Source organism: Onthophagus taurus, chromosome 7, assembly GCF_036711975.1.
Source record: "Onthophagus taurus isolate NC chromosome 7, IU_Otau_3.0, whole genome shotgun sequence".
Taxonomy (NCBI): domain Eukaryota; kingdom Metazoa; phylum Arthropoda; class Insecta; order Coleoptera; family Scarabaeidae; genus Onthophagus; species Onthophagus taurus.
The window spans coordinates 863,387-889,323 of NC_091972.1; the positions used below are offsets into that span (position 1 = coordinate 863,387).

At 31.3% G+C, this 25,937-nt stretch overlaps 1 protein-coding gene across 1 annotated transcript in view; it reads left to right on the forward strand.

Moving 5' to 3' along the window:
* Positions 1 to 25,937, forward strand: part of LOC111429512 (monocarboxylate transporter 2-like) — an 86,575-nt gene that overhangs the window by 42,213 nt on the left and 18,425 nt on the right. The window lies entirely within an intron of this gene.

The following is a 25,937-nucleotide window of genomic DNA, read 5'->3' on the forward strand; positions in this document are numbered from 1 at the left end:
ATCTCAATCTGGATGATTGACTTGTGTACCCCTTTTCTCATTCCTTATATTACTCACGTAATAAACGCTGCTGTTCATCAATCAGTTTTTCCGGATGCCTGGAAAATGGCTGAAGTAATTGCATTACCTAAAGTATCTTCCCCTTCTGCCCTAAGGGATTTTAGACCGATCAGTATCCTCCCAGTAATGTCAAAAATTTTAGAGAGAGTCTTGGAAAAGCAACTTAGAGCACACTGCGAGAGGTATAGTATACTGCCAGATCAACAATCTGGGTTTCGTTCGGGTTTCAGCTGCGCAACAGCTTTATTGAACCTTACTGATGATGTATTTGCTTCTAGAGAGGCCGGGCAAGTCGCACTTCACCAAAGCATTTGATACAATAAATCATAATATACTTGCATCTAAACTTAATTATTTTGGTCTTGGAAATCAAGCTGCAATTTTGATAAAGTCATTTTTGTCGGACAGGTTTCAGATTGTGAAGATTAATACTCAAGTGTCGAGCGCTCTGTCTGTTACTCGTGGAGTCCCTCAGGGGTCCATTTTGGGGCCACTATTGTTCTCTATTTATACATCTGATTTTGACCAGGTTCTCGAGCATTCGCAGATTCACTTGTATGCAGACGATACACAGCTTCTGCTGAATTTTAATCCAAATAATTGGGTTGATGCCTGCATAAAATTTAACTCAGATATAGCATTATTTTCTGATGTTGCGAAACGCCATGAACTTGTGCTAAATCCATTTAAGTCTTCTGTTCTTCTGTTTTGCGGTAGTGTCACAAGGAGAGCGATTAAGCCTTTGATATCCGGTCAATTGGTGGTGGATGGCGAACCTCTTACTGTTTCTGATGATATAAAAATTTTAGGAGTCACATTGGATCATCAGTAGAGGTTTGAGGAGCATGTGGCTAGGTGCTTGAGGGGTGGGTATGGCGCCCTGCGTCTCTTGTATGCCCATAGGGATGTCTTAAGTAAAAAATTAAAAATTATGCTGTGGTTCTAAGCAAATTAAATCACTGCGACGTTGTTTATGGCCCAATTTTAACGGAGGTGACTGGACATCGTATCCAGAACCTTCAGAACGGTTGTCTGAGGTTTATTTACGGAATTCGTAAATATGACCATATTAGTCATAAGTTTGCAGAGACTGGGTGGTTGAACATGAAAAACAGACGTAAACTGCATGCAACTTGCGTTTATTATAAAATTATTAAAAGTCAGCGGCCTCCTTACTTGCTGCAACGCCTATCTTTCAGAAGCGATGTCTATAACATTAATATAAGGAGGAAAGATGTATTGACGGTACCACGCCGCGCCTCGCACCGATCCTTTTCCTACCAGATAGCTAAAACGTACAATGATCTACCTATGAACCTTATAGGATTGAACTGTATTTCGTTCAAGAGTAAATTAAAATCCTCCCTCCTGCTTGAGTCATCATGATTTTTTTTTATTATTATATTCTGAGTTACTAATGTATCGCTTTATACTGGCATGTCGTCGTATTTTGTTATTTTGTTTTTTTTTTTTTTCATTTTGTTTATTAGTATTGTTAAAAACATTCTCATTTTTGCTTTATATATATATTTTCTATATATTCTGGATTAAGTGGAAGAGCAGTTGGTTAATAACCAAACTGAACTTCGTCCAGAAAATAAGTCTATTTTCTAAGAGTGTATTATTATTTTCTTTCCTTTTTTTTGCGACTTATTAATAAAGGCATTATTATTATTATTATAATTGCCATTATTAATTGCCAAAGAAAACTTCATGGTATAATTAATGTTTGTAAACAAAACTAACCTTACCTCACATTCCTTCACGCTATAATTGACATTACAAAAGAAAACTTCAAGGTATAATTAATGTTTGTAAACAAAACTAACCTTACCTAACATTCCTTCACGCTATAATTGACATTACAAAAGAAAACTTCACGCTATAATTGCCATTACTAATTGCCAAAGAATACTTCATGGTATAATTAATGTTTGTAAACAAAACTAACCTTACCTAACATTCCTTCACGCTATAATTGACATTACAAAAGAAAACTTCACGCTATAATTGCCATTACTAATTGCCAAAGAAAACTTCAAGGTATAATTAATGTTTGTAAACAAAACTAACCTTACTTCACATTCCTTCACGCTATAATTGACATTACAAAAGAAAATTTCACGCTATAATTGCCATTATTAATTGCCAAAGAAAACTTCAAGGTATAAGTAATGTTTGTAAACAAAACTAACCTTACCTAACATTCAGCGTCTGAAGACACAGGGCTAAACCCGAAACTTAAAAATATACAACTTAGCGCTGAATAACAATTAAAACTAGAACTAACACTTGCACTAGAACTATACTCTGTTTTTAAACCAGGAGGAGTAAACGCGAAAGTCAGATTTACACTGGAAAAAATCACCAGAAAATATCACTAGATATATTGGCGGTAAATTTAAATTAATAATTATTATTATTTATTTATTTACTTATTATTGTATTTATTTTCGTTTGTTATCGTCAACACTAAACATACAAATTAACATTGAAGTTATGAGTGTATTTATTTCAAAATATAATAAAAAAGGGTTTAAGAACACAAAATATACAATAATGACACGAAACTGTCGAATTATCAATAACCTAACCTTCAAATTCAAAATCAAAATTCAAAATTGCCTGTGTGTGAACCTTCCTCGCATTCAACCAATCACGTGCAAGGTCAATCTGGTGACAAATTTAAAATACTCCTCCTGGTTTAAAAACAGAGTATAGCAATCTGAAGAGATTTATTGGTATTTACTTAGTGTTTGAATGTGGGATTTGAATTCAGAATTAGAAAATTATTATTTCTAATTCAAAATTTATAATATTGAAGCAATCTCTTGAGTGCCTTAACAGTAAACCTCCGAAAAATTAATATTAGCCTTAAGGGTGCTGTAGAGAAGTAAGAAAAACCACTCCAAAGAGAAAAATAATCGTTATTTTCGAACGTGGAAGCGGTAATTGAACAAAAGGGACTCAAAACGACCTCGAAACCCTTGGAAAAGGGTGACTGTTCAAACAACCCTCGACGATGTTTGCTAAAATTTCGTGTGTCTTTCTGAACATATTATCTACTGTGTACCTACATTCAGTAATATAATTATGTTATAAAGGCAAAAGGGTTAATCTTGTTTTACGTTATTATAATTTTCACGTTATATTTTGTAAAATGAAAAAAATTTATAGTTATTGAAATCTAGCAAAAATTGTTTGCTGTATTTGATTTATATAGGAACTTCATTCGGGAACAAGCGGTAATCCAAATCCATATGCCCATCCGTTTACTCACTGACATGATATATGGGTAAAGTCGCATATTCTAACAGCCAATAATAATCTAATCCTACAGTTTACCATACTGACAAATTACTGTCGTGACAACAAGGTCTATGAATGGCTCTGAACATACAAGAAATTATTGTGATATATTTTATTGATAAATCATTGCCAGTTCATTTTGCTGTGATAATTATATTAATAATTATACAGGGTGTCTCAGCGAGACCGGTCATTAGACGTTTCTGGGGTTCTGGCGAAAATAAAAATTTGAGAATTCAGACTTAAGTATTATCAATTACGATCTCATCGACTAAAATATTTTCAGATTTCTTGCACTTCCGGTATAACCGGAAGTCGCCACCTACTTTATTTTTTTAAATGAAACACCCTGTATATTTTTACATATTTGGCTTTGTCTGTTTTCAGGGTTTATAAATAACTTTACTTTTTGCAATTTGATACGGCCGTTCTCGAGTTATTCGAATTTTTCTAGAAAAATCTGCTCCAGCAGATATTTGTTCAAAAAATCAGAGAACACTCGATTTTTGGGATATCAATTTAGGATTCAGAATATGCTTAAACAACAGGAGTAAACAACATGGAGTATGTTTTGGTGTCGAGAACGGTTATCTAGAACGTTTGGTTACTTTACTATGGCACGTTAACTTTTCAAAATTTGGAAGTACCATAACTTAATTTTTTTAAATGGCACCCCCCATATTTTATTAAAAAAATAAAAAATAAATAAATATGAAAATTCGTACTGTCATGTTCTTCACCCCTCTTTCAAGAAGGATTTTAGCACCCATGTCAATAGCAAATACTTCCGCCTGGAATACAGTACAGTACGTACCCAGGCTGTAGGCTTGCTTAATTCGAGGTGTCTGGCAGTATACTCCTGCTCCTACCCCTTCAGGCGTTTTTGATCCATCTGTGTACAAGCAAATGTCTGCCCGAACCAGAGAATTTTCATTTTCGATCCAGGACTGCCGCTCAGGCAGTACAATCTGGTATCGAGCGTTAATCACTGATAGTGATACCGCCTAATCTGACGGCATTGATAGCACAGTATCAGTGCTTATAATGTCTTCCGCAGCCCATTGGTAGGACATGTCGGAACAGTTTTGAGCATATTGCTTAAATCTGTAAATGGTTGTTCTAGCCACTTTCTCTATATGCAAATGCAGAGGAGATAGGCCAAGCAGAACCTCCATTGCTAGAGTTGGCGTTGTGTCTATCGCACCAGAGATTGCCAATCCAGCTACACGTTGAATTCGTGAAAGTTTACTGATAATTGAAGTCTGTCGGACTTTCCTATACCAGGCTGCTGCTCCGTATGTGATCATAGGTCTAACCACAGTCACATAGAGCCAGTACAGTCTTTCAGGGGTAAGACTGCGACAAGTCCACAAGGATAGTCTAGCTTTGTGCAAAACTCCCTGCAAATGTCCATTCCATGACAGGGTTTTGTCTAGGATTACTCCTAGATATTTGACTTCCTTTGAGAAAGGAATTTCTTCACCTTGGATAGTTGGGCGGATTAGTCCATCCAACTTTCGCTTCCTGGTGAAGGGCACAACAATTGTCTTTTGCGGGTTTATTGAGAGGTTCTCTCCCTTACACCAAGCGCAAATGGTATCTAGGGTCACCTGGAGGACTTAGATATCCTCGGCAAACAGGTTCCTTTGACCATAATGACAATGTCATCAGCATAAGCTTGTATTTCCACACCAACGGCTTCGACTATCGCAATCAGATCGTCAACTAGGAGGGACCAAAGCAGGGGAGATAATACCCCTCTCTGCGGGCAGCCACCTCCCGGCCTGAAGCGTATCGTATCACCGTGGAGTGAAGTAGAAACTATTCTACTATCTAGCATATTGCGGATCCAACCCGCTATAGTTGCTTCCACTCAACTGTCAAGAGCAGCTCTTTCAAGAGATTGTGGTATTGCGTTGTTGAACGCTCCCTCTATATCCAGAAACGCACAAACCAAGATTTCTTTGTCCTGCAGCGTCCTGGATACTCTACCAACTAAGTTGTGTAGAGCCAATTCTGCTGATTTTCCCGCTTTATAAGCATACTGGTGGCGACTCAGTGGACCAGATACCAATGGCACCGTACGGATATACCGTTTCAGAACTTTTTCAAGGGTTTTCAGCAGAAATGACGTTAGGCTGATGGGTCGAAAGGCATTAGGAGTGGGGACCGAACGGCCCGCTTTGGGTATGTAAGATACCCGTACCTTAGTCCATTCTGCCGGCACATATTTCCAGGCGACACTCGCTCTGAAAATTTTTACCAAAATTGGCAACAACAAAGACCTCCCCTGCTGTAACAAAGCAGGAAAGATATTGTCTTCTCCAGGCGATTTGAACGGCTTAAACGTTTGAATTGCCTGGTCCACGGATGTGTAAGTGACGACTTTTCTAGCCACACTCCAATCAGTATTTGAGGGGCGCTTTGCCTTGCAGGAATAGCCCGCTGTGGCATTATCGGCCCTCATCATCAGGCTTCCTGGGAAGTGAGTCTGCATGAGAAGCTCCAACGAGGCTCTGCTAGAGTCCGTAAAACTACCGTCAGGCCGCCTAAGTGAGCCCAGGGGTAGTGCCGGATCTCTAGCGAGAATCTTGTGAATTCTTGCACTGCTGGGTGTGTCTTTCACTCCCTCACAGAACCTCCTCCAAGACTCTCTTTTTGCCTTACGTATGTTTTTGATGTAATTCGTTAGAGCTTGTTTATATTTCTCCCATTCACATAATGTCTTGGCCCGGTTGAAAAGCTTTCGGACCTCTTGTCTTTCGGAGCTAAGAGATTCGTTCCACCAGGGTGTGCCCCGATTACTACTTTTCACCTTCAGTGGACTGCTACTGTGATATGCAGAGCGAATTGCCACAGAGATCTGCTCCGTGGCTATTTCAACCTGATCACAGTTCCTAATGGTTGCGATAACACTAGTTAGGTTATCTGCAAGGCAACTCTTAAACAGATCCCGATTTCATCCCTAGATCAATTTTAAATTGAATATGTCTATGATCTGAACACGACGGTTCAGAGGATACCCTCCAGGAGGTTATCTTAGAGCTTAATATAATTGAGCTGAACGTAATGTCAAGTACCTCTGCTCTATTTCTGGTAACAAAGGTTGGTTTGGCGCCTACATTATTAACAGTAAGCCCCTCCCCTAATAGGTAGTCAAAAAGTAACTCACCTCTTTCATTTGTGTTGGTGCTTGCCCACATTGTGTGGTGGGCATTGGCGTCACATCCAACAACAACTTGCAGGTTATTCCTCCGGCTGTAGGCAATTATGTCTCGCACAGCGGCCGGGGGAAGGTCATTTTCCGTTCCGGGGAAGTATGCCGAGCAGATGACAATTTCTGTCCAGCCCTTCTCACCTCGGATTCTCAGAACCGCAGCCACACAATTGATAATACTTAAGTTTGAATTCTCATTTTTTTATTTAGGCCAGTACACCAGAAACGTCTAATGACCGGTCTCGCTGAGACACCCTGTATTTGCATTAAAATTTACTCTGATGCCTACTTATTTGAATAACCGATAAATATTTACTGCAGAGACTTTGTAACCACAAAATATACCTTATTTGATCGTTTGTCAGTTGTGATCGCAAGTTGTAGTGTTGATTTAACTTTAGTAAAACTCCTATAACACTTTGGGAACGTGAACTTATTTTTTTGTGTGCAGAGAAGAGGAGTTTTTATATTGAGAAGATTTTGACTTTAATGATATTGATATTAACGGAACCTATGGTAAGTGTTTTATTCCTAATCTACACATCGATTGAATATTAATCGAATGTGGGTTTTGGAAACATCATACATATTCATCTCAGCCAACCATATTCGCTAAAACTTCGAGCGTGTATTTATCGCGCATCAATAGTGCAGAAAAAAAATTATGAGATAATCTGTTTCGAACGAACATAGGAATATAAGTAAATAATATTGGAAAAGTATGTTTGAAATATCCGGTTTAGAGAGATTCCAGTGTTTTTAATTCCTATAAAAAAATATTTTTTGTGAATAAAAATAAATATTGAAATTCACCAGTTTTCTATCTCTTTGTATTTCCACTAAAAGAAACTGACGTCAAAGTCCTGTACTTTTCGCCAAAGAAAATATTTGGAGACACTTTCCGTTTTCCGAGATTTTCCCACACTTCCCACTACGTCCGGCTTTTGATGACACAAAAAGGAAATGGAAAAGAGGAAGAAAATGAAACGAGCAAAAGTCCTAATATTTGCTGAAGACGAAAATTCAATATTCTCTCAATTCACAACTGAATGGTTGAAATTTTAGTAGATTTTAAAAGAGATTGGATTTTTTTTTGTTGACTCTTTTCTCAACGATGAAGAATTTTAAATCATGACTTCGGACTAAAAGTCAATTAAAACGTCTTAAAAGAAACGTTAATACTTAAGTAATAATTAAAAAACCATTTATCTTCGGCTAACTTTTAATTAAAAAACATAAACGAAACCAAACTTAGATGAGTCCAATTACAGTTATTAAACCAATTTTACGGTTCTTTAAGTATTCAGTTTTTTTTTGTTTACAATTAAAAATATATACAGGGTGTCACACAAAAAACGCCCCAAGCTGTAACTATGTCATTTAACTTCCAATTTTTATGAACGAGGTATCAAATGAAATGGTTTGATGAATGCTATGATTCATACTACAAATAAACTTTTTCCAACGCCATCTTCGATTTCAAGCGATTATCAACTTTTGATTTTCAAATTGCTCGGTATGTTTTTGTTCACGTTATGGGGTAGAAATTGTTTTCTGAGCCCATTGATGTGCAATACATTAACATTAATTGTAATTTTAGCAGAGAAAAACAATTAAAACATTTTCCAAACATTGTCTTAGTCACTTCTGTAATACTGCAGTGTGCCATGGAAAAAAATAACACGCAAAACTGATAACACTCATTAAATGCTATTTCAATGCCCAAGCAGTTGTAAATGATACTTATAAGTTGGTTTTTCATTTATCCCATGGCACACTACAGTATAACACAAATGACTTTAAGAGAATGTTCAGAAACTATTTTATTGTTTTTCTATGCTACAATTTCAATTAATGTTGATGTATTGTACATTAATGGATTCAGAAAAAAAAAACTCTATCCAATAGCGTGAAGAAAAACATACCGAGCAATTTGAAAATCAAATGTTGATAATCGCTAGAAATTGAAGATGGCGTTGGAAAAAGTTTATTTGTAGCATGAATCATAGTATTCATCAAACCATTTCATTTGATAGCTAGGTCATGAAAATTGGAAGGTAAATGACAGAGATACAGCTAGCGGCGTTCTTGTGTGGCAACCTGTATACAGGTGTCCCGTTAAGCGTACGGAGCGGCTGTATCTCTAGAACGGTAAGGCCAAGAGGTTTGGGAAAAAAATCCTTATAAGCAAAGTGACCAAGAGAAATAGCTGGAAATTATTTTGAAGTTCGTAATTCGATCGCTAGGGGGCGTAACTGCCATTGAGAAACATAAAGTTGCCGCTATCTCAGAAACTTAGACGATGAGCTATAACTTTGACACCATCATTTAATAGCTTGGATAATACCGCATCGCTTTTGTTTTGCGATATTTCTCATATCTGTCATAATAAGGGAGGGGGAGGCCAATGCGTTTTCATATGTTTACATTTTAATATCTCCTAGACCATTCAACCGATTTGAATGTTTTCGGTGTTGTTTGAAAGAGCATTTTATGCTCTTTTTAAAGATATTTTCAGTAAGACCGTCTGCTTTAAAACAAATGAGCTAGAGGACGTTATCTGCAGCGATTACATATTTTTGTGATTTTTGAAGAAAAGTTAAATGGAACGATACTATTTACTTCACAGACCCTTAGTCACCTTAAAATTTGCTAAATTTTAGTGAAAACCGCATCTCGATGGCAACTGCATGGCAAAAATGTGCAATGCAATTACGACAAAGAAAGACATTTTTCTCTACAAGTGTTTTTAAGATTGACTTAGCGATTACGGAAAACTGGCAACGTGTAGCCCATTCAGACGTCTCTATGAATTCGTAAATCATATTGGTGCGCAATGTGATCCCACATAATCTGGGAACTCCGAAAACAATTGTCCACAAGAGTTCTCAAAAGAATAATATCTCCACCACGTTGTTTTACATCAGGCCTTAACAGATACCGATTATGATAACAGACTGAACTATTACCATTGACTTTTAAATATGATTTGGGCAAATCCAAACCTTTTATCACAAATGCTATGGATGCATGAAGCATCTGTCCACAAGCTGTTGTAAACTTGCATAATATGCATTCTTGGTTCGAGCAAAACCCACATTGCTTTCAGCGCTTTATCTATTGGGTAGACTAAACGACCTGACTTTTCAAGAAAAACCAATAACCAGGGAAAATATGACAAAACACTAAATACCAGTAAAAACGTGTCCAGGGAAGAGACTTAGCAGCGCTTTTTTTTCGTCGAAACTAGATTAAATAAATGCATCGAGGTTTATGTAAGACATTTCGAACATTAGTGAGCTATTTTTGCCAAAAATTTAAGTTATTCTAAGTGTTTTGGTTTATTTTGTTTTATTATCATTGTTGATGTTTCATTGATCCGTTGGCTTTTCAACACGCCTCAAAAGTAATTTTGAAGCAGTTCTAAGCTTGGATAAAGTGTGAAGGAAGGTTCTAGATAATAAAATTATTGTTCTCTCTTATTTGTTTCTTAAGGTAACTTGATCCGATTAAGATATACGAATTTTTAACATTTTCTTTTATAATTCGAGAATGGATGGAGATATCGAGATGCGGTTTTCACTAATATTTAGCAAATTTTATGGTGATTAACGGTCTGTGAAGTAAATAGTACCGTTCCATTTAACTTTTTTTCAAAAATCACAAAAATATGTAACCGCTGCAGATAACGCCCTCTAGCTTATTTGTTTTAAACCAAACGGTCTTACTGAAAACATCTTTAAAAAGAGCATGAAATGCTCTTTCAAACAAGACCAAAAATATTCAAATCGGTTGAATGGTCCAGGAGATATTAAAATGTAAACATTTTAAAACGCATTGGCCTCCCCCTCCTTTATTATGACAGATATGAAAAATATTGCAAAACAAAAGCGATGCGGTATTATCCAAGCTACTAAACGATGTTGTCAAAGTTATAGCTTATCGTCTAACTTTCTGAGATAGCGGGAAGTTTATATTTCACAATGGCAGTTACGCCCCCTAGCGGTCGAGTTACGAACTTCAAAATAATTTCCAGCTATTTCTCTTGCCCACTTTGCTTATAAAGATTTTTTTCCCAAACCTCTAGGCCTTACCGTTGTTGAGATATAGCCGCTCCGTACGCTTAACGGGACACCTGTATACAGGTGTCTTTTCTCTACTAAAATTATATTCAAAATGGATGTATTGTACATCAGTGGATTCAGAAAAACAATCTCTATCCAATGACGTAAAGAAAAATATATAGAGCAATTTGAAAAGCAAAAGTTAATAATCGCTTAAAATTGAAGACAGCCTTGGAAAAAATTTATTTGTAGCATGAATCATAGTATTCATGAAACCATTTCATTTGATAACCCGCTCATGAAAATCGGAATGTAAATGACAGAGTTACAGCTTGGGGCGTTTTTTGTGTGACACCCTGTATATTTTGAAATTGATGATTTAAAGATTTTTTTGTTAAAAATAACCAAGTTGAAATTGTATGTCTAGATTCAATTTACTGTTATTAAATTTCAATTTCTTTGACGTTAAGGTCGCCCTTTTCCTCAACGAAATCCCATTTTAGACATGAAACAGGGTCTCCTGTCATTGCAAAAAGGACTATATTACTCTTGGCATTGTCAAGCAAACAATGCCTTAAAGGCAAATGGACTCTGCTTTGAATTCTAAGATCTATTACTGTGTTAGAGGAAAACAACGTTATCATATGTTGTTTATGTGCTACTCATTTAGTAATAGAAGTGTCTTTAGAAGACGATTTTTTTTTAATTTGTAGTAGTTATATGACTTCTTAAATGTGTGTAACTAAACGGATTTTAATAATTTTCGTGTTCAAGTTACAGAAAAATCTGAGAGAGAAATACTGAAACTCTGCTCGTAAACCATCCGGACACTGACAAATATCCTTTTTCCTTAGGTTTGTAATGGGCAGGTTCCCGAGAATTATCACTGTACCTATAAATCATCCAGGATATTATCCCTTCGTTTCTTTTCACCCTCCTTTTATACTTTCCGACAAACACCAATTGCTTTTTACAGTATTTTTACAACCAAAGAAAATATTCTTTTATGGCTTAATATATCTGTATCTCAGACGCAAGCTATGCATGTTTTTCAACTCGTTGATGTAATCCAAAATTTTTTATAAACGGAGTGGAAAATTTTATAATTGAAATGTCTCAACGACATTTTATAGATCAAGATGGGGATTTTCTCTATGAATTCACATCTAGAACAATCCCCGTTTGGTATAACGAGCTGTATAATACCGGATATAATTCACAAAATGTGTTATTAAAGTTACAGTTGTGACCCTCAAGAGAACTTTTAGATTTTATGTTTTGGATAAGAAGTTCTAATAATAATACTTTGCATAAAAGCTTTCACAATATTTTATATTTAATAATAAAATATTATGCAACTTTCCTGTATACATAAAAAACGCTCTATGAAACAATAATGGAAATGATACATGATGTATTTGTGTTCAAACGAAGCAATTAGTTCTGTTACGTGATCAAAATAAAACGTAAAAAGTTATCGATCGGAATTTTGGGGACAATCCAAGCTTTAAAACTGAACGTTTTTATTAATTTATTGCCTGAATTCGTTATATATTGATGTATTCAAGCTCAATAGGGACATAAATAGTGGTTTGGAAGCGAATTTGAAAGGAGAAAATAGTAGAAAGGTTACAATTGAATTTTATTGTGGGATGTAAAAGGTTTTCAAGATAGAGAGTGTGATAAAAATTTTGATTAAAAGTGGGTATAGAAACGTTGTTTACAACCGTTTTATAGCCTGAAATATTTTTCAGCCCATTTTTAAAACGCATTAAAACGAATTCCTTTTTACCATAGACTTGACATCAACAACCTTTATGAGAACGCTTTTGAAAAAAAGTAAAATCATACGGTTTCCGGCAGAGAAAATATTTGAGAACACTTCCTTCCGTTCGAGATTTACCCACATTTCCGACTCGGGTGCAAATCTAAAAAAGTTTAAACGAGCGAAAAAGAGAGTTTGAAAAGAATGATGATAAAAAATATATTTATGAAGACTTAAAATTTTATGTTTAGTTTATCAAACATATCTATGCACTTTCTAATTTACCTAATTTGCTTCTAAATGGGTAGTCAGAATCGTAAAAAATTTGAGATATACTTGATATATCTCAAATATATTTGACATATATTTGACAGATGGTAACAGATAGGCAACTTTGTTTACTTCTCCTTGTCGCGTATGCGCCTAACTTCACTATATTGTTTAATTTAATATTCATTTATGTACAGGTGATTCAAATTCGATGTCCGAATAGGCTAACTCGGAAACTACCTATAAGATGTCATGATCTCGTTTTTCGAGAAACTGCTAATGCCGAAAACCTCATAGCGTTAGCGTCTTTTGTTTTTCCGCTAGAGGCCAAAATTGAAAATATCGTAAAACCAGCAAGTGCAATTATCTTGGTTATTATCATACGTGGAGTATTATAACTAAGACATTATATGGACACTTTTTTACAGAGAATTTGATGACGTAGTCAAAAAAATTTTTTCGGTTTTAGATTTTGAGATATTATCACAATTTTCGTTTTTTTAAATGGAAACTACCACTGATTATTTGCTTATTAAATTCGTTATTTTTTTCTGATTACAAAAATATAGGGTTTGACAGGTCTATTTCTTATTGTTTTAGAATAAAGCCAAAAATTAACTTTTCTTTTAGTGTTGTCAAAGAAATTAAATTTACAGTTTCCTGTAAATTACGGTATATAACTAAAAATAAAAAAACATATTTTGATATTTGAAACAAATATATTTATATTAACTTATATATGTTTTACACATAAGTTGGAATAGATTGCGTTATTTCACATTTTTTATTAATATTTAATATTATTATTAAATGACTTAATAACTTATTGATAGATGGCGCTCATATGTTTTGAATTCAAATATTTTCTGAAGTGTCACTTTAAAAATCCTGTTTTTAAGATGAATTGCGAAAATTTTGAAAAGTTTAACATGTCAGAATGTTACATATTAAAAAATGATTTGTTTTTAAATACCTGAAGTTATTTTCTTATTTAATTGTTAACTTTTTAGATTTTACCTACCGCCCCGCAACTTACAGGAACCTGTAAATTTAATTTCGTCGACGACACTAGATGGAAATTTTATAAAAAAAGTTTATTTTTAGCTTTATTCTAAAACAATAAGAAATAGACCTGTCGAACCCTATATTTTTGTAATCAGAAAAAAATAACGAATTTAATAAGCGAATAATCAGTGGTTGTTTCCATTTAAAAAAATGAAAATTTTCATGATATCTCAAAATCTAAAACCGAAAAAATTCTTTTGACTACGTCATCAAATTCTCTGTAAAAAAGTGTCCATATAATGTCTTAGTTATAATACTCCACCTATAATAATAACCAAAATAATTGCACTTGTTGGTTTTACGATATTTTCAATTTTGGCCTCTAGGGGAAAAACAAAAGACGATAGCGCTTTGAGGTTTTCGGCATTAGCAGTTTCTCGAAAAACGAGATCATGACATGTAAGCTACTTTTTTTCTAACTCTTATAGTTTCCGAGTTGGCCTATTCGGACATCGAATTTGAACCATCCTGTACATCCTTGCACACTTGAACAGCTATAAAATAATCTGTTGAAGCTAAATTAATTATTCAAAAACAACAATCACTGAGTCATTAAACTATCCATTTCATGCAATAATTAACTAATTGCCGACCTTTAGCTAATGTCTTAACTATTCATGTGCTGCAGTTTTAATGACTATTGACCATCTGGTAGCTTGGCGTAACATATATCTCTCATTGTCAAGAAGTGCTATTATTTCACAATAATGATGGGTATATATTACGAAATTCTAGGTACATTCTCTATAAACAAAGGCATTATCTATGGTCACCAATCATTGGTGCACTAAAACTACACCACCAATATTTCTTAGCACTTAATTAAGAAAAACGTTAGCAGCATTATAAATTTTCGATTTTTGCTACCCAAAAAATTCAATTTCTTCCACAGTGAGATGCGCCACTTGAAATAAGATTACAAATGTGGTGTTTGCACAATGGAGTCCCGCCACATTGTACCAATGCTGTTAAGAAGTGGTTGTGTGATGACTTTCTCGGGCGATAAATTGAACGAGGTGCAGATCTCGCTATTTGTAAACCAGTTCGATCCCCGAATCGTTTTTTGTTGATTTGGTTTACAGATTTGTTTATAAATATTAAAACGATTATTATTATTTTTCTTTTATCAAAATTATGTTAAAAATTTTTGAAACTTATTAATGCGTCTTTAAAACTTATTGTGATATTTCCTAAAATCACCGCAAATGAAAACATCTCTATGGAACAGGAACTTTAAGATCAAAATTGAACGTTTTTTGGATCGGTATCCCGGTTGGTATTGCTCGTAAATTTTGATTGGGCATTGTTCGAATCGTGAAACGCTGTGAAAATGGAACAATTAGGATTCAGGACGTGAGTTCCGTCGATAATTTCAAGGTTGGTTTATCTTTGGTGAAGGTTATCAAATTTAATGTATGCTGTGATTTCGTTCGTAAAAAATTAAATTTTATTACAAAATATTGTTGGACTAAACAAGTATCTATTAAGATTGAAGATAAAATCAATAATCCGAATGAACTGCTTACGTCTATAACCTATTTTTTTTATTCCCAACTCAGCAAAAAAACCTACATTTTGGGGGTTTTGAGAGGTTTTTTCCTTCCGGTTTTTCCACAGTCCTTCTGCCCTCCCTCCTTTCATTTCCATCCAAGATTAATGCAGAGACGTCGAAGTTATCGAGGAAATCGTCTTCTCCCCTTCGCTCTTTAATCTATCACCGAGGTTAAAGACCTTTTCGGAAAAATAAGCCTAGAAGCCAAAACTTACAAAAAGAAGCTTTATTATTTTTAATATGTAAAAAGGTATCAACTTTAAGCTTTGAAAAACTTTAAGCTTTGCGGGAGATTTGACAGTTTTTCACTGTTTCCCGGAGACTTCAAGTCAGCTTTTCTCGAAGCATTTCCATCGGGATCCAAGGGAAACTGAGAAAGGTTTTGTGACAATTTTGGGGTAATCCTAGTTTCGGTGGTTTGCCTGGATGTGTCTCGATGTGTGGGAAAAGAGGGAGTGGAATTAGGAGTAGAAAAGGGTTTCTTCGTCTCGATCTATTGCAGGATTAGGTTTCGCATTTAACTTCAGTTCATTTCGTTTAGAAACGGAAAAAGTTTTAACTAAAACCAGATACTATAATTAAATTTAGTAAATTTTTCTTTTAGAGCTTAATAACTTTCGTAATAATTTAATGAAAACCATTAATATAATTACATTTTTTAATTTAATTAGGTTTCATAAATCGTTTTGACTTTTAGAGAAAAATATAACGTTATGTGAAGAATATTTATTGACATATACATCTTTACCGCCTTCAACTGAATCGATATTCAGTTCGCATTGCTTTTTTAGTTCTAGTAACAGTGCTAGTGTAAAACTAGAACTAACACTACGATCTCAAGAATTTGAATGTTTGCGATTTTTAAAAAATGATGGAACAAAATTGTTCGCTTAATAAATTCTTAAAAAATCAACTTACTTCAAATATTAGTATCTAAAGAATGAATAAAAATTTTCAAATGAGGTATGATTCATGAAAAACTACGTAGTCTCTTCTATAAGTTGTCAAAAGTTTATTAAGATATCTTAAGAATTCGAATTTTTGCGATTTATTAAAAATGATGAAACAAAATTGTTTGCTTAACTAATTCTTAAAAAATCAAGTTACTTCAAATATTAATATCTAAAGAATGAATAAAGATTTTCAAATGCGGTTTTGTTCATGAGAAAGTACATACTTTCCTCTATAAATGGACAGCAAGTTTATTAAGATATCTTAAGAATACGATTTTTCGCGATTTTTTTAAAATTATGGAACAAAATTGTATGCTTTATAAATTCTTAAAAAATCAAGTTACTTCAAATATTAATATCTAAAGAATGAATAAAGATTTTCAAATGAGGTATGATTCATGAAAAACTACGTAGTTTCCTCTATAAGTTGTCAAAGGTTTATTAAGATATCTTAAGAATTCGAATTTTTGCGATTTTTTAAAAATGATGAAATAAAATTGTTTGCTTAACAAATTCTTAAAAAATCAAGTTACTTCAAATATTAATATCTAAAGAATGAATAAAGATTTTCAAATGCGGTTTTGTTCATGAGAAAGTACATACTTTCCTCTATAAATGGACAGCAAGTTTATTAAGATATCTTAAGAATACGATTTTTCACGATTTTTTTAAAATTATGGAACAAAATTGTATGCTTTATAAATTCTTAAAAAATCAAGTTACTTCAAATATTAATATCTAAAGAATGAATTAAGATTTTCAAATGCGGTTTTGTTCATGAGAAAGTACATACTTTCCTCTATAAATGGACAGCAAGTTTATTAAGATATCTTAAGAATACGATTTTTCACGATTTTTTTAAAATTATGGAACAAAATTGTATGCTTTATAAATTCTTAAAAAATCAAGTTACTTCAAATATTAATATCTAAAGAATGAATAAAGATTTTCAAATGAGGTATGATTCATGAAAAACTACGTAGTTTCCTCTATAAGTTGTCAAAAGTTTATTAAGATATCTTAAGAATTCGAATTTTTGCGATTTTTTAAAAATGATGAAATAAAATTGTTTGCTTAACAAATTCTTAAAAAATCAAGTTACTTCAAATATTAATATCTAAAGAATGAATAAAGATTTTCAAATGCGGTTTTGTTCATGAGAAAGTACATACTTTCCTCTATAAATGGACAGCAAGTTTATTAAGATATCTTAAGAATACGATTTTTCACGATTTTTTTAAAATTATGGAACAAAATTGTATGCTTTATAAATTCTTAAAAAATCAAGTTACTTCAAATATTAATATCTAAAGAATGAATTAAGATTTTCAAATGCGGTTTTGTTCATGAGAAAGTACATACTTTCCTCTATAAATGGACAGCAAGTTTATTAAGATATCTTAAGAATACGATTTTTCACGATTTTTTTAAAATTATAGAACAAAATTGTTTGCTTAACAAATTCTTCAAAAATCAAGTTACTTCAAATATTAGTATCTAAAGAATGAATAAAAATTTTCAAATAAGGTATGATTCATGAAAAACTACGTAGTTTCTTCTATAAGTTGTCAAAAGTTTATTAAGATATCTTAAGAATTCGAATTTTTGCGATTTTTTAAAAATTATGTAACAAAATTGTTTGCTTAACAAATTCTTCAAAAATCAAGTTACTTCAAATATTAATATCTAAAGAATAAAAAAAAATTTTCAAATGCGATTTTGTTCATGAGAAAGTACATACTTTCCTCTATAAATGGACAACAAGTTTATTAAGATATCTTAAGAATACGATTTTTCGCGATTTTTTTAAAATGATGGAACAAAATTGTTCCCTTAATAAATTCTTAAAAAATCAAGTTACTTCAAATATTAATATCTAAAGAATGAATAAAGATTTTCAAATGAGGTATGATTCATGAAAAACTACGTAGTTTCCTCTATAAGTTGTCAAAAGTTTATTAAGATATCTTAAGAATTCGAATTTTTGCGATTTTTTAAAAATGATGAAACAAAATTGTTTGCTTAACAAATTCTTAAAAAATCAAGTTACTTCAAATATTAATATCTAAAGAATGAATAAAGATTTTCAAATGCGGTTTTGTTCATGAGAAAGTACATACTTTCCTCTATAAATGGACAAGAAGTTTATTAAAATGTCTTAAGAATATGATTTTTCGCGATTTTTTTAAAATGATGGAACAAAATTGTTCGCTTAATAAATTCTTAAAAAATCAACTTACTTCAAATATTAGTATCTAAAGAATGAATAAAAATTTTCAAATAAGGTATGATTCATGAAAAACTACGTAGTTTCTTCTATAAGTTGTCAAAAGTTTATTAAGATATCTTAAGAATTCGATTTTTCACGATTTTTTAAATATGATGAAACAAAATTGTTTACTTAACAAATTCTTAAAAAATCAAATTACTTCAAATATTAATATCTAAAGAATGAATAAAGATTTTCAAATGCGGTTTTGTTCATGAGAAAGTACATACTTTCCTCTATAAATGGACAAGAAGTTTATTAAAATGGCTTAAGAATATGATTTTTCGCGATTTTTTTAAAATGATGGAACAAAATTGTTCGCTTAATAAATTCTTAAAAAATCAACTTACTTCAAATATTAGTATCTAAAGAATGAATAAAAATTTTCAAATAAGGTATGATTCATGAAAAACTACGTAGTTTCTTCTATAAGTTGTCAAAAGTTTATTAAGATATCTTAAGAATTCGAATTTTTGCGATTTTTTAAAAATGATGTAACAAAATTGTTTGCTTAACAAATTCTTAAAAAATCATCTTACTTCAAATATTAGTATCTAAAGAATGAATAAAGATTTTCAAATGACGTATGATTCATGAAAAACTACGTAGTTTCCTCTATAAGTTGTCAAAAGTTTATTAAGATATCTTAAGAATTCGAATTTTTGTGATTTTTTAAAAATGATGAAACAAAATTGTTTGCTTAACAAATTCTTCAAAAATCAAGTTACTTCAAATATTAATATCTAAAGAATGAATAAAAATTTTCAAATAAGGTATGATTCATGAAAAACTACGTAGTTTCTTCTATAAGTTGTCAAAAGTTTATTAAGATATCTTAAGAATTCGAATTTTTGCGATTTTTTAAAAATGATGTAACAAAATTGTTTGCTTAACAAATTCTTCAAAAATCAAGTTACTTCAAATATTAATATCTAAAGAATAAAAAAAAATTTTCAAATGCGATTTTGTTCATGAGAAAGTACATACTTTCCTCTATAAATGGACAACAAGTTTATTAAGATATCTTAAGAATACGATTTTTCGCGATTTTTTTAAAATGATGGAACAAAATTGTTCCCTTAATAAATTCTTAAAAAATCAACTTACTTCAAATATTAGTATCTAAAGAATGAATAAAAATTTTCAAATAAGGTATGATTCATGAAAAACTACGTAGTTTCTTTTATAAGTTGTCAAAAGTTTATTAAGATATCTTAAGAATTCGAATTTTTGCGATTTTTTAAAAATGATGAAACAAAATTGTTTACTTAACAAATTCTTAAAAAATCAATTTACTTCAAATATTAATATCTAAAGAATGAATAAAGATTTTCAAATGCGGTTTTGTTCATAAGAAAGTACATGCTTTCCTCTATAAATGGACAACAAGTTAACAAGTTAGAATAAAGCTGAAATTAAACTTTTTTTTTAGTGTCGTCAAAGAAATTAAGTTTACAGTTTCCTGTAAATTATAACTAAAAATTAAAAAGCATATTTCTGATATTTGAAACAAATAACATTTGTTGAACTATTTAATTTATATTTGTTTTACACAAAAGTTGGAATAGATTGCATTATTTCACATTTTTTATTAATATTTAATATTATTATTAAATGACTTAATAAATTATTGATAGATGGCGTACATATATTTTATTTTATTTTTTTTAATTCAAATAAACATAGCAACATTGCCACTGTCAAATTAAAAATCCTGTTTTTTAAGATGGATTATGAAAATTACGAAAAGTTTAAAATGTTAGAATGTTACATATTAGAAAATAAAGTAAATTTTATATACATTTTTAGTAGAATAATTTTTAGTTATAATACCGTAATTTACAGAAAACTGTAAATTTAATTTCTTTGACAACACTAAAAATAAGTTTATTTTTAGCTTCATTCTAAAATAATAAGAAATAGACCTATATAACCCCATATTTTTGTAATCAGAAAAAAATAACGAAATTAATAAGCGAATATTCAGTGGTTGTTTCCATTAAAAAAAACGAAAATTGTCATAATATCTCAAAATCTAAAACCGAAAAATTTTTTTTGACTACGTCATGAAATTCTCTGTAAAAAAGTGTCCATATAATGTCGTAGTTATAATACTCCACTTATAATAATAACCAAGATAATTGCACTTGTGGGTTTTACGATATTTTCAATTTTGGTCTCTAGGGGAAAAACAAAAGACGATAGCGTTTTGAGGTTTTCGGCATTAGCAGTTTCTCCAAAAACGAGATCATGACATGTAAGCTACTTTTTTTCTAACTCTTATAGTTTCCGAGTTAGCCTATTCAGACATCGAATTTGAACCACCCTGTACATAGTAATAGTAATTTCGTAATAATTAAATGAAAACCATTGATATAATTAAATTTTTTAATCTATTTAGATTTAATACAACATTTTGACTTTCAGGGAAAAATATAACGTTTTGTAAGTATTGTTCGGTTCGTTTGAACTTTTGGGTCGTTTCCTTGATTTTTCTTTGAAAAATTCAGGTTAAAATAAATTGGGACAAAAAGGGAGTCCTCGTTTAGAACTTCAAAGAAGCTTTAAAGTCAACGCTTTTCTCCAAAGTTTCTTTATAACTAATGCACAAAATTAATATTCAATTATGAAAATGATTTTTTTTATTTTCTTATAATTAATTTTTTAATTTTTGTTTTAATTCGGCTTGACGCAAAATCTTAAAGTTACGCTTCCATAGTTGTCAGGTACTTGGAAATATTCTAAAATTAAATTTTCACAATCTCTGTATAATCCTCCAGATCTACATAAAAAATCGTCAAATTTCAAATATCCCATTAAGTACTCATTTAATAATCTTCTATAATTCATATTTTTGATGTATTTTAAACAAATTTCGCTCAACCTAAAAGACGATAATCAATAAAAAGATTTATAATTATTAAAATGTTTCCTTACAATTTATTCCAATTTCCATCAATTTCACTTGAAACGTGTTTGCTGTAAATCGAAGTTTTTGTCACAATCACCGTTCCTTTATATTCCCTTAAATCGTAATTTTTAAATCCGTTTTGACACGTTTTGATTAAAGCCTTTTGGATGTTTTCGTTAAATTCGTCGGTAAAAAGATTAATCTCTTTATGAACCTCGACGAAAGATGTATTTATTTTATCCGAAATTGCTAAACACGACAAACACTTTATCCAAACCGATTTGAAACTATTCACATTTTTGTTAATGTATTTGTTGCAATCTTTGAATGGATTTATTGTTATCGAATTTTTGTTTTTTATAGAAGAATATTTATTAGCACATACATCTTTACCACCTTCAACTGAATCGATATTCAGTTCGCATTGCTTTGTAAATTTCATTCCTTTTCTTTGATGATTATATGAAGAGCACGCGGGATTACATCTTAATTTTGGAAGCTTTATATTGAAATTTGTGCGCGATTCTTGAGTTGCCGCACTAAATTTCTTAAAAATTTTATATGGTTTTACGTTTGAGACAAAAACTGCGATTAAAATTATAATTATAACTTGGTTTTTAAACATAATGAAAGAAATTATGAAAAAAAATTGTTGTTATTAGAACTGACAGTTAATATGACGTTTAGTAATTCAAGTCATAGACAACTTAAGTTGAAATTTTCTTTGATAGAATAGATGCGATGACAGCCGCATTTGGATTTTCATTTCACGAAGTATTAACGAGGGGGACAACTTTTTTTATATTTCCTTTTAAATCCATCACTATTCGAAAAGTCGATATGAAAAAATGTTATCCTTTATCTGTGATTTAAATATTATTTTTCTCCTTAACTAATTCATACATATTCTCCTAAAGATGATTATTAACAAGCACTTGTTAGATATAAAACAAAATTTATGCTCTTATTTGGCTCTTGGAAATAATAATTTTAATTGCATTCTGAATCACCTACATTTTGTGTTCATCATTCTGTTTCATTTCGTCCTCTAACATTTTTTAGGTTCGTCATGAATCAATCACTTCATTGTTTCCATTCTGTATTACATCATTATTGAATTATCGATAAATTCCGAAATTACAATCGCTTCGGAGAGTCCATCAAATTCTACTCGCAAAATTTAATTGAGCCTATGCATGTTGATTATTTAATAGAATTTGGTATATTTTCAAGAATATGAATCTTTAAATTTGGTGTAACCCAACCTCAAGCATCCCTTTATAACCTCGAAAAGATTCTTTTCTTAATTACAACACGTTTTGGAGAAATTAATTTTTTTCTATGGACTCACTTTCAATAAACGTCAAATTAAATAGGGTGATTTTAAAATTCTATATAAAATGAATTGTTAACTTTGGAATCTTTAAATTTGGTATAACCCAACCTCAAACGTCCCTTTATAATCTCGAAAAGTTTCGTTTCTTAATTCCAACACGTTTTGGAGAAATCAATTTTTTCAATAGATTCACTTTCGATAAACGTCAAATTAAAAAGGGGGGATTTTAAAATTCTATATAAAATGAGTTGTTAACTTTGGAATCTTTAAATTTGGCAGAACCCAACCTCAAGCGTCCCTTTATAATCTCGAAAAGTTTCGTTTCTTAATTCCAACACGTTTTGGAGAAATCAATTTTTTCTATACATTCACTTTCGATAAACGTCCAATTAAAAAGGGGCGATTTTAAAATTCTATATAAAATGAATTGTTAACTTTGGAATCTTTAAATTTGGTATAACCCAACCTCAAACGTCCCTTTATAATCTCGAAAAGTTTCGTTTCTTAATTCCAACACGTTTTGGAGAAATCAATTTTTTCAATAGATTCACTTTCGATAAACGTCAAATTAAAAAGGGGGGATTTTAAAATTCTATATAAAATGAGTTGTTAACTTTGGAATCTTTAAATTTGGCAGAACCCAACCTCAAGCGTCCCTTTATAATCTCGAAAAGTTTCGTTTCTTAATTCCAACACGTTTTGGAGAAATCAATTTTTTCTATACATTCACTTTCGATAAACGTCCAATTAAAAAGGGGCGATTTTAAAATTCTATATAAAATGAATTGTTAACTTTGGAATCTTTAAATTTGGTATAACCCAACCCCAAACGTCCCTTTATAACCTCGAAAAGTTTCGTTACTTAATTCCAACACGTTTTGGAGAAATTAAATTTTTTCTATGGACTCAGTTTTAATAAACGTCAAATTAAATAGGGTGATTTTAAAATTCTATATAAAATGAATTGTTAACTTTGGAATCTTTAAATTTGGTATAATCCAACCTTAAACGTCCCTTTATAACCTCGAAAAGTTTCGTTTCTTAATTCCAACACGTTTTGGAGAAATCAATTTTTTTCTATGAACTCACTTTCAATAAACGTCAAATGAAATAGGGTGATTTTAAAATTCTGTATAAAATGAATTGTTAAGTTTGGAATCTTTAAATTTGGTATAATTCAACCTTAAACGTCCCTTTATAATCTCGAAAAGTTTCGTTTCTTAATTCCAACACGTTTTGGAGAAATTAATTTTTTTCTATGGACTCACTTTCAATAAACGTCAAATGAAATAGGGTGATTTTAAAATTCTGTATAAAATGAATTGTTAACTTTGGAATCTTTAAATTTGGTATAACCCAACCCCAAACGTCCCTTTATAACCTCGAAAAGTTTCGTTACTTAATTCCAACACGTTTTGGAGAAATTAATTTTTTTCTATGGACTCACTTTCAATAAACGTCAAATGAAGTAGGGTGATTTTAAAATTCTATATAAAATGAATTGTTAACTTTGGAATCTTTAAATTTGGTATAACCCAACCTTAAACGTCCCTTTATAACCTCGAAAAGTTTCGTTTCTTAATTCCAACACGTTTTGGAGAAATTAATTTTTTTCTATGGACTCACTTTCAATAAACGTCAAATGAAATACGGTGATTTTAAAATTCTATATAAAATGAATTGTTAACTTTGGAATCTTTAAATTTGGTATAACCCAACCTCAAACGTCCCTTTATAACCTCGAAAAGTTTCGTTCCTTAATTCCAACACGTTTTGGAGAAATCAATTTTTTTCTATGGACTCACTTGCAATAAACGTCAAATTAAAAATGGGGGATTTTAAAATTCTATATAAAATGAATTGTTAACTTTGGAATCTTTAAATTTGGTATAACCCAACCTCAAACGTCCCTTTATAATCTCGAAAAGTTTCGTTTCTTAATTCCAACACGTTTTGGAGAAATTAATTTTTTTCTATGGACTCACTTTCAATAAACGTCAAATGAAATAGGGTGATTTTAAAATTCTGTATAAAATGAATTATTAACTTTGGAATCTTTAAATTTGGTACAACCCAACCTCAAACGTCCCTTTATAACCTCGAAAAGTTTCGTTTCTTAATTCCAACACGTTTTGGAGAAATCAATTTTTTCTATAGATTCACTTTCGATAAACGTCAAATTAAAAAGGGGCGATTTTAAAATTCTATATAAAATGAATTGTTAACTTTGGAATCTTTAACTTTGGTATAACCCAACCTCAAACGTCCCTTTATAACCTCGAAAAGTTTCGTTTCTTAATTCCAACACGTTTTGGAGAAATTAATTTTTTTCTATTAACTCACTTTCAATAAACGTCAAATGAAATAGGGTGATTTTAAAATTCTGTATAAAATGAATTATTAACTTTGGAATCTTTAAATTTGGTATAATCCAACCTTAAACGTCCCTTTATAACCTCGAAAAGTTTCGTTTCTTAATTCCAACATATTTTGGAGCAACGTTAAATTACAATATGTTACTTCCTTGATAACATTATACAGTAAGTTAATGAAAATTTAAGTTTAAAGTATGAGTAACATTGTTGTGATAATGACGGCGAAAAAGTAATTTAAAATTGATAAAAGATTTCTTTTGGCTCGCGATGAAATAAGTTGTTAAACTTCATTAATTACGTAAAGTTCAAAAGTTATTGGAAGAAGGAAAGTAAATCTCTTGGAAATTGAAACCGTAATTCAAGGAAAACGTTTTAATAAATCTCTATAATCCTTAACGAATAAATTATTATCATTTCAAGACTGTCCATTTTAATCAAATACTTCCCGATAATAACATTTTCCTAAAAGCTCTTATCATTTTCAAACAAAATCATAAATATATCTTCGTATTTGTTTTATATAATCTAGTTTTTCCTCCAAGCAACACGTTGTCTCTTTTTAATTAATCGTTCTCCGATTTAAGCGTTTTCATTTCCGAGATAAAGTGGTTTTTTACAGTGTTCAGTAATTGAGCTATAAAGGATCCATTCTTGAGGAGGTCGTTTATCAAACTGTGGAATTCCTCCTTCAGTTCCCTCAAATTATCCTCTTTAAAAGACACTTTATTCAAAAAACAAACTTTAACAGACGGAAAATGCATAAAAACTGTTGTATACATTTTAACTTTATT